Here is an 11379-nt window from a genome sequence, read left to right on the forward strand (position 1 = left end):
GCGTCGTCGTTCATTGTGCAGAATGTCGAATCGTTTATCTGCTCAGCCAAGTCAGTTCCCCTACGATCGGTTGACAGGCTTGAGTGCCAAAGAGCGTGGTGCGCATTAAAGTCACCTACTACCATACGGTTTTCAACTCTGAGGAGCGCACCTATATCAGGGTGATATCCTGCCGGGCAGCAGGTGACAGGGGGTATATACACGTTAAATATTTCGAGCTCAACATCGCCTGACCGGATAGCAATGCCCTGACATTCTAGGGTAGTATCCCTGCGGTCGATGTCTGCTTCGATGAGACGATACTGCACGGATGTGGTGCGTGATGAACGCTAGGCCACCACCATTATCTCGCTCGCGATCTCGACGGTGCACGTTGTACCCGGCACAATTCAACAATGTTGAATTGCTGTGCAACTTCGTCTCTTGGACCGCAGCTATCAATATACCATGCCTTCCCATGAAGACGGTTATCTCCTCGATCTTGCTATGTAGCCCGTTACAGTTAAATTGAAGGAGCTTCATGTGGTTCGGGAGACGTGGTGTGATGCGTTGTGTGAGAGATGTGTGTGGCCGTGACGCCATTGGCTGTGTGCGCTGCTGACGTGGTTGCCGCCCTGTGGTGGTGGTGGGTGGCGTTGCAGTTGAGATCTGCGACCGAGCAGCGCCACACGGGCCCTCGAAGTTCCTCGTCCAATCTCGTGTGGTGCGCAGACCTGAGCATGCCCTAAAGTGGCATCAGCCAAGGCAGGTGTTGCACTTGACTGATATCACATTACGGAATATCCCGGTCTGACATACCGTGCAGATTGTAGGAGGAACCAGGAATTGTTGGCGGCGGCGTGTGGGTAGTGGTGCGGTTGTGTGTGTTCTGTGGTCTGTCGTGGTTGTGATATGGTCTATTGTGTTATGTGGTTGTGCTGTGTGGTTGTGATTGTGTGGGGCTGCTCAGATGGACTGGGGTTAGCCGTGGAGGCTGCTCTGTTTGAGCAGGAGGGGGCCACATACGACGTGGTCCACTGCCGACGTGCCTGAGCAGACTCTAAGGTGACTCCATCCCTCGCAAGCATTACACTTGACTGAGGTGGAGTTGTGGTGTAGTCGTCTCTGGCATACACAGCAGGTGTAGGTTTCTGGCCCTGGGTTTGACTCGATGCCAGCCCTGAGCAGAAGAATACGTAGCGAATGTAGCCCTATGGACGAACAACTTCTAAGTGTGGAAGTCTTTACGAATTAAAATTGGATTTTATGAAGATGTCCAACCTGNCGTTGTGTGAGAGATGTGTGTGGCCGTGACGCCATTGGCTGTGTGCGCTGCTGACGTGGTTGCCGCCCTGTGGTGGTGGTGGGTGGCGTTGCAGTTGAGATCTGCGACCGAGCAGCGCCACACGGGCCCTCGAAGTTCCTCGTCCAATCTCGTGTGGTGCGCAGACCTGAGCATGCCCTAAAGTGGCATCAGCCAAGGCAGGTGTTGCACTTGACTGATATCACATTACGGAATATCCCGGTCTGACATACCGTGCAGATTGTAGGAGGAACCAGGAATTGTTGGCGGCGGCGTGTGGGTAGTGGTGCGGTTGTGTGTGTTCTGTGGTCTGTCGTGGTTGTGATATGGTCTATTGTGTTATGTGGTTGTGCTGTGTGGTTGTGATTGTGTGGGGCTGCTCAGATGGACTGGGGTTAGCCGTGGAGGCTGCTCTGTTTGAGCAGGAGGGGGCCACATACGACGTGGTCCACTGCCGACGTGCCTGAGCAGACTCTAAGGTGACTCCATCCCTCGCAAGCATTACACTTGACTGAGGTGGAGTTGTGGTGTAGTCGTCTCTGGCATACACAGCAGGTGTAGGTTTCTGGCCCTGGGTTTGACTCGATGCCAGCCCTGAGCAGAAGAATACGTAGCGAATGTAGCCCTATGGACGAACAACTTCTGAGATACTTCGCCGACCTAAACGGGGTTAGATCGCCGAAACATCCGCCCTTGGTCGGGTAAAACCCGAGTCATTCCGGTACGTAGAACCGGCTGTCGTGGGAATGATTAAGGGCTCGTCGGGCGGTGTGTATGTTACAATTAGCGATGTTTTATTTGTACCAAATTTGCGCGATAATTTATTATCAGTTCCTAAACTGACGTCTAAGGGAATAACAATAACATTTTCTGGTGAGGTAGCGTTTTTCGAAAAGGGTAATAATACTATTATGAAAGCGTTTAAGAGTGGAAGTCTTTACGAATTAAAATTGGATTTTATGAAGATGTCCAACCTGAGCAAAACTGATGAAAGCAATTTGTGGCATAAGAGGATGGGTCATGCAAGTGACAATTCAGTTCAAGATCTCATTCGAAATGAAATGGTTCGCGGCTTGGAACAGTACAAAGCAGTTGGTTTTTGTGATGTATGTATTCACGGAAGGCAGTGCCGAACTCCATTTAATGGAAATCGTCCAACATCATCACGGTTGCTAGAAAATATTCATTCAGATGTATGCGGTCCCTTAGAACCTTTAACTTGGGATGAATTCAAATACTTTCTATGTAGTGAAAGGATTAAGCACAGATTTATGCAGTAATATTTCTGGATACTCAGTTATCTTGGATGAACCATGCCAGCCATTAACATAACCAGATCTTAAGAAAAGGTCGGATAAGTTATTATGGACAAAAGCCATCAATGAAGACCTTTGTTCGATTAAAGAAAATAAGGTTTGGGAATCAAAATGGGTTTTTTTTCGCGTAAAAGAGGATGTCGATGGAAATCCTGTACGTCATAAAGCAAGGTTAGTTGTGAAAGGATTTTTACAGACGGCTGGTGTAGATTATGCGCAAACATATGCTCCTCACGGTACCCTGGAAGCAATTTCAACCCTCAAGTTGTTTCCCTTTTCCGATTCCTGTTGCTACTATTTCGGGAGACCTCACTGAACGTTTTCCAAAAAATAAAAAATCCATCGGGCGCTTTTTTCTATAGTAACTTTTACTAATTCAAAAGTTACACAGGCCAACAAATACTCAAAAAAAATTTTGTTTCCTAAAATGTTAAAGCTGTTTTTGCTAGACTTTTTTGTGCTGATTACGAATCTGTAAGTTTCCATCAGCTTTAGATTTTGAGAAAAACGTGGTCAATGTATCGAAAAATCACGTTTTTTTCAACATTTGAGAAGCTCTAGCAAAAAAACAAGGTGATAGATAGAAAAGATAGATAGAAGATTGAATAGCAAAAACTGATTTTGCCGAAGTTTATTGTTCAATAAATGGCTATAAGTGACCATCAAGTCAAGGTGCACGAGTGGTATTTTCAGGGATAGTAGTCGAGAGTTCTAGCTTTAATTTAAGTCCAAGTGGAAGGTTCTACGCCAAGGTAGAAGGTTCTGTCACCTTCTGTTTTTGTGCTAGAGCTTCTCAAATATTACAAAAAACGCGATTTTTTGATACTTTGACCACGTTTTTTCAAAATCCAAAGCTGATGGAAACTTTTTACTTACAGATTGAAGCATAGTTTCAAGTACCGCTATCTCCAAAAGTGGAGACAATCGGGCAAAACTGGGGACGCCATTGAATTTAGAAGGCTCCAATTAAGTAAGAGCAACTATCCAATTAAATAAGAGCAACACCAGAACACGCTCGAAATATTCTGACTACAAGAAGGAGCGTAATTAAAAGTACTAAATCGGGGCTTTTACACACTTCTAGAGAACAATTTTTGAAGCATTTTATAGGTATATGCAACGTTATAAGGATTAGTAGTTATAAAAATATTTTGACCGTTTCGACGTATTTTCCAAATGTGCCTTCAATTAAGATATTTTTGGAATAAAAATTCGCCCAAGATCGCAGAATATTTTATCTTTAAAAGTTGGTTTATTCTGAAAGCACACCTCTTGCTAAGGTATCAAATTATTCGTAATTGTTTGTAGAATACAATACATGCTTAAAAAGTTATGAAAATTAAATGCTTCAAAAACTATACGCGATAAACCAAAAAATTTTGAAATTGTTAATTGTGGAGTTACAGACTTTCAGTTACTTGCCATTTCATTATTTTTTAATGCACACTTTTCTTACCTACCACACATGAAGTATACACATAAGTGCTAAATGCCCATTAAATTTCAAATGAGAATATGGTGTGCTTCAAAAGTTATGACATAATTAATTTTGCCCCTCTTAAAAATTACATAAAAAATTCACTTGTTTTCATTATTATTATTTTTTTAATTTAAACACCTATAATTCAAAAGTTATGCAGCACATTAATCCAATTTTTTTTACGCTTCAAGTATACGTCAACGAATTATATCCAAAAGCAACCTGACTTCCAAAACGTCAATTGCTTTGCATAGGTTCCATAACGAACTACAAAATATTGACAATGTATACTGTTCCAAAACGCAGCCGAAAAGTTATCGAAACGCATCGCTCGAGCAATCAGCGCATCAGAAACAAAGTTGATGCTTGGTTTGTTATTGGTTAGCATTGGTGTTTTAGAAATTGAAATTTCAGAAAAATTGTTCATTGTGTAGTGAAACACGTCCACACGCTTTAAATGTCGATTGCCAATCGCCCTTTTATTCGCTCTTTTCGCCATTTACTTATTATAGTTGCCCGTTCACAATAATTGAACGGATTACAATAAACTAGCTTAGGCTTACACTTAGGTTTGACTATCAATAATGCACTACAACTCGGCTAACCTGACAATAAGTGACCGACCTCGGTCACCTGCATATAACCGATTAATTGACTACACTATCTAAATTTGCTAACATAATTGCTGAGCGTTGCTTTGATTCTCAGAGTTTGTTTTCCACATTTTAATATTGCATGCTTCTACAACCCCATCATACGGGATCTGGGTGATCTGGCAGTTTTCGATATCCCTGTTAACATACCGATCATTCGGAAGTCGTCGGCAGAAGTTTCTTGTTGGTTCCTACCGTCGTGTCTATGTTCTTAATTACTACAAAGTCTCCTACTTGAAACCCCTTCACGTTAATATTTCGCAACTCACTACGCTTTAGGTTGTATTGTTGTACTTTTTCAATATTTCGGCTTGCAATTTCACGTAATGTTTCAATATTATCCCTCCCCCTCTGTGAAAGGCAATCCTCTAGGTATTCTGTCAGTTTATTAACCAGAGGGCCTCGCTGGCTTACTCCAAATAATGCTTGACTAGGTGTCATACCGATAGACCTGTTAACAGTGTTGTTAAGAGCAAACTCGATTTTGGCAAAATGTTTTACCCAATCTGCATGTTGGATTGGTTCACTGAATTTCGCTAGCATACCAACTAGTGTGCGGTTAACCCTCTCGACCTGGCCATTAGCTTGTGGCGAATAGACTGCGACTTTAATGTGCTGTATATTTTTACTTTCCATGAATTCGGAAAAGTCTTTGGAAGTAAAACAACTTCCCCTGTCTGTGATGCATCTGACAGGGCGACTATAGTATTCGAAGTATTTGCTGAGAGAAGCGTTGACTTCTTTCGTGCTCGTTGTGAGCACTGGGTACAATTTGACATATTTTGTAAAACTGTCTACTATAACCAAAATATGTTTTCGCTTGGATTGCAAAGATGGTAGCGGCCCTAGGTGATCTATGTGAATTGTATGGAACGGCACGGGTTCTTTTGGGATGTTGTGTAGTACCCTTTCATTTGTTTTCAGTGGTGGCGAATACATTATACATCGTATACAATTTTTCGTAAACTTATTTATTTTAGTTTTCATGTCCGGAAACCAATAATTCGTCTTGATGTTTTGATAACACTTCTCAATGCCGAGATGTCCAATATTTTCGCGGGTGGTTCGTATTATTTCCTGTTCCACTTCCTGAGGGACATAAAATAAAAGGTTGCCCTTATCCTTTTTGTAGACTAAGCCGTTAGACATTTCGAAGCTAGTGTGCTCTTCTTTCTCAAGCTGACTTTTTAAATCGGATAATGTAGGATCGCGTGCCTGTGCTGCCTGTAACCGGAAGTCTATGTCCTCGCTGTCTACCGCCGCTACTACTTCGCGACCTGCTTGGTACCTACTAAGGGCATCCACGTGAGCCATTTTTGTTCCTGCCCGGTGCTGTATTGTATAATTAAAATTTTCTAACTCTAGGGCCCACCGGGCAATGCGACTATTTACTTGTTTTTTATTCAAGGTAATTGTTAAGGAGTTGCAATCCGTAACGATTTTAAAATTGATACCCTCCAAGTATACTCTGAAGCGGCGTAGTGCATTTATGAGTGCGAGCGTTTCTAACTCAAAACTATGATATCGACCTTCCGCTTCTGTAGTGCGCTTGGAAAAGTATGCAATGGGATGAAAAGCACCATCGTCCTGCTTCTGAAGTAAAATAGCACCGTAGCCGATGGCACTCGCATCGCAATGGAGTTCGGTTTCCCTATTCGGATTGTATATTGATAGTACTGGACAGGTTATAAGTTTTGTTTTTAATTCTTCGAATATTGCTTTACATTCTTCGTTGAATTCAAAGCTAGAATTTTTTTTATTAGTTTGTACAACGGTCCGGCATTGGCTGAAAATGATTTAACGAATTTTCTGAAATACGAGCATAACCCTAGGAACGATTGGACATCTCTTTGATTTTTCGGACACGGATATTCTGCAATCGCTTTTATGTGGCTATCGGAAGGTTTTATGCCGTCGTGTGTTACCTGATATCCTAGATATTCAATTTCGTAATAGGCAAATTTGCATTTTTCTAATTTTAATTCAACCGGGCCAGTGCCCTTTCCACTAACCTAAAATGTTCTTCGATTGTTCAACTAGCTATTAGTATATCGTCCATATATACAATTATCTCATTATTTAATATAAAGTCCCTTACTTGGCTAATAAACCTTTGGAAAATCGCTGGTCCATTTTTTAGACCAAATGGCATTCGCAGAACTTCATCTGTCCTTTTGAATATTTAAAATATGCAATGTATATGGTTGCAATGTGTCGCAACTCTGCATATACAAACAGTTTGATTACCGCAGTATAACAGTTTCCAAACATTGTATTGATACGTTTTGGAAGTCAGCCATATGTAGTTTCCAACAGTGAAAATAAAGCTAAATAACACCAAGGTTTCCCCTTTTTTTTAGATTTGCCCATATACACTTTATTTAAGTTTGTATGTCGATGACATTCTTATTTCTGGAAATGATTTACAAATCATTGAAGTTCTTAAAACAGAACTTGGCAAAATTTTTAAAATGTCTGATTGTGGCCTATTACGTTATTATCTTGGAACAAAAATTGACTATAAACAGCAAGATAGTGTACTTAAAATGAGTCAAAAGAACCACATTGAGAGAATTTTGGAAAAATTTTAATTGACTGTAATACTGCAAGAACACCAATGGAGAAGAGTTTACAAATGTCTACAAACGATGACCCACTTACTGAAAAACCATATCGTGAACTTAGGTAGCTTAATGTATTTAATGTTAAGCGTGCGTCCTGACATGTGCTATCATGTTGGATATATGGAAAGATTTCAGCAACAGCCTACTGAAACCCATTGGAAAATTTTGAAAAGCATTGTTAGGTATCTGAAAGGTGCAAAAGAGTTGAAGTTAGTTTATGAAAAAGGTAATTCTCCCGAACTTATTGGCTATGCTGATGCTGACTGGGCGTCTGCTACACTAGACAGGAAATCTACAAGCGGTTATGTATTCTTTGTATATGGATCTCCAGTATCTTGGAGCAGTCGTAAACAAACTGTGGTTGCAACATCATCTACTGAGGCCGAGTACATTGCTTTTAAGTCATGCAATCACTGAAGGAATATGGATTTGAGGAGTTTTAACTGATATGAAGATTATGACAACACAATCGCCAGTACTAATGTATGAAGGCAACGCAGGATGTATAGGGATGGTAAAGAAAGCAGAAAGTAAACGGTCACGGCACATCGACATAAAGCACCATTTTATTCGTGATCATATTTCAAATGGGAACGTCAAATTAGAATATGCAAACACGCAGAATCAAATTGCTGATATATTTACGAAGTCTCTGGTTTGTGGTAGATTTTAATCTACTACGTAAAAATTAAAGATTATTTGATTGAGAGGGGTGTTGTTTGTACTTGATTTTCATTATACTTGTGAATTTTTGTATACAGCAATAACATATGAATATTACAAATATTATATTTGTCTTATAAAGAATTTTCTCGTTCTAAACTATTGTAAATTTGTTCATTTAAAAATAAATTTTTAAATTCTACACTGCTAAAACTATTAAATTACAAGAGATTTACAGTGCCGAATTTCCACAAACAAGATTCTATTGGAAAGATAAGATTTGATCCAGGAAAGAAAAACCGAGTGAAATCCAAAATTCTCCAATTTTCGAACTAAAATTGAGTGCGAGACACTGTCGAAAGTTTTCGAAAAATCAGTATAGATGGTGCCAACCTGAGATCCACTTTTAAACGCTGAAACACAAAATTCAGACAGTAACTAAATTAGTAACTGAAGCGGCCACTCACGAAGCCATGTTGATTGGGTACTACGGGGCTTTTAATGGCAAATGAAATTTTTTCTTTAACCACCTTTTCAAAGATTTTCGAACAAACCGTAAAGGAATTTGTCAAGTACATTAAATTTCTTCATGAAATGGAGATATTTGTCCTTTAGATCAATATCGTTATTACTAGATTTGCAAAATTTGTGATACTTGTTTCTTTTGTTTTTAATTTTCTTAAGATTGCTCGTATATCAAGGCAGTCGGTGAATCTTAGGCGGGATTAAAGAAAAAAAGTCGGTTAGCTTGCGCAAGAAGATGTCAAACCAATCACTCACATCAAGCGACTTGAGGATAAAACTCTAATTTATGTCTAAAAGCATAAACACACGACAGCGTTGATCTGGATCAACTCGGGAATTAGCTGCAGTTGATCCGGACTAAGTCCGAGTTAATTCGGGTCTACGCTGGCGTCTGTTTAAGCTTTAAAATAGAAGAATTTAGGTCATCGAGATTCGCATCACGAAAGTTGAACGCAGTACAATTATTACGCACTAATGTTATGTCGTCGAAAAAGTTTAAGGAAAGATGGATGGGGACATGATATTTGTCGGTGGTGTTTATCGGAAAATCACATTCTAAAAGATTGGATATTAAATTTTCATCAACAAAAACAAGATCGGGTAGTTTAAATAGCTTATTAATTTGCGAGAGATTTAAGCTAAACAGGCTATCAATAAAATTTATTTCATGAGACCTTTTAATATTCGTTGAAGTCAAGATACCAGTGTTTTGTAATTCCACCCAACTAACATCAGTGAGGTTATAATCCCCGAGGATACAAAAATTACAATTGTTATTATTTTCCCAGAGATTAACAATATTATCGACATGGAGGCTATACAACAAATCCGAGCTATTCGGCGGAATATACGAAACACAAATAAATAATTTTCCAAAAGACCCATAGAGGCAAACGCAGAGCTGGTTCAGTATAGTATTCTTATTCATAAGCGGAGATTAAGACGATCGCAGATGTTGCCTTACTGCAATAAGCACACCACCACCCTTTCCATGGCCAGTTTTCACTGCGTTTCTATCTTTTCTATAAAGATAAAAAAGCATTGGGTCGAAAAATTCCGCATCGAAAAAATCACTATTGAGCCTTTCCATGGCCAGTTTTCACTGCGTCTCTATCTTTTCGATAAAGATAAATAGCGTTGGGTCGAAAAATTCCGCATCGAAAAAATCCCTATTGAGCCACTATTGAGTCTTTCCATGGCCAGTTTTCACTGCGTCTCTATCTTTTCGATAAAGATAAATAGCGTTGGGTCGAAAAATTCCGCATCGAAAAAATCCCTATTGAGCCACTATTGAGTCTTTCCATGGCCAGTTTTCACTGCGTCTCTATCTTTTCGATAAAGATAAAAAGCGTTGGGTCGAAAAATTCCGCATCGAAAAAATCACTATTGAGCCACGTTTCGACAAGAACATAGACGTCGTATTCACAGCGAGACGTGCTTAAAAATACTTCTATGGATTTCGTACACATACATACCTGACATATTTTGGAAAAATATTTTAAGGTGCTTGCTCGAAAAAACGTTATTTCTTAACGGTGCTCTATTTGTCCGGATCAGGATCTCCTACTTAAAAAAAAAAAAATCTGAAAGGACGCACGCTAATATCTACTGGTCAAACGTTAGGGTCCAGAAACGTGTCATAAATAGAGGGCACCACACCAAATTTTAAGATAACACTGCTAAGAGATTCCAAATTAACACCCTTTTTAACGAGCTTATAGCAGGCTAGGTGTTCACAGTCAATTCCTGCTTGTTTTGAGACATATTCAATTACGTTTTGCACAGAAACATTAGGCTTGAAGGAGGATACATGTACTCATTTCTTTTTTATGGCAACATCCAGCACAGAGTTGGTATTCCTACCAACTACGACGTTTTTACGCTTTGCTAATTACTTTGGTGGCATAGTCAACCATTCGTGCAGACCTCTGGCTCTCGTCGATAAATTAGCAGCAGGTGAAGTAACAGAGGACGCTGATATAGCAGTCCCATTATTCACAGCAGTAGCATTAACAGCATCAGAATTAGCAGAGTAGGTTTGCTCGACATACAACGTTGGTACTGGCGTGCCATACTCAACAGCGGCAGAGTAGGCTTGCATTCCAGAACTAATGTTAACAACAGTAGGGATAACAGAAGCGCCTGTAGTAGCAGAAAAGACGGGTGACGATTGTATTGCAGTTCCACCGTTAGCAGCAGCAGCATTAACAGTTCCACCGTAGGCAGTAGTAGCGTTAACAGAGTCGGCAGTATTTGACCTCCAAGGTGATAACATAGAGGGCATAATCCTTCCTTCAATGTTGGTGGAAGGAAGACCATTAGCACTCCGCTCCGGATAGAGCGGATATATGCTGAACCCATGACATATTACGCATTGCAGAGACAGGAACGGCTCCAGTTACCTCCTGTATATCAGTCACACGATTATTATTGCATTTATTGTACATAGCACCGCGAGAATTAACAGCACTGTTTTTAGCGTTAACATTAGCCGAAACCTCTTTCACTCCATTACACTTAGCATTGTTGTTGTCCATGTCAAATTTGTTAAAAGCAATAAAATCCTTTTTGAGATCAGTAATTTGCAAATATAGCTCTTTGAATTTTTTATCAAAGGCATTAATTATGGTCTCAACCCCAAACTTTTGACCATCCAGCACAGACTCATAAAGGGTGAACACACCAAAACTGCGACACTTTGGGAAGCTTATAACTTACCCAAAACAAATTCAACATTTTGAAATTCAAATACCATAAGTTGACCATGACCTTAGTTGAACGTAGAAGAAATTTCATTTGAGTTTGATTCCTAGTTGAGTTAAAAATGGCAACCGAG

The sequence above is a fragment of the Rhagoletis zephyria genome, unplaced genomic scaffold (assembly GCF_001687245.7).
Source record: "Rhagoletis zephyria isolate East Lansing unplaced genomic scaffold, Rhagoletis_zephyria_1.1 Rzeph_scaffold_00694, whole genome shotgun sequence".
NCBI lineage: Eukaryota > Metazoa > Arthropoda > Insecta > Diptera > Tephritidae > Rhagoletis > Rhagoletis zephyria.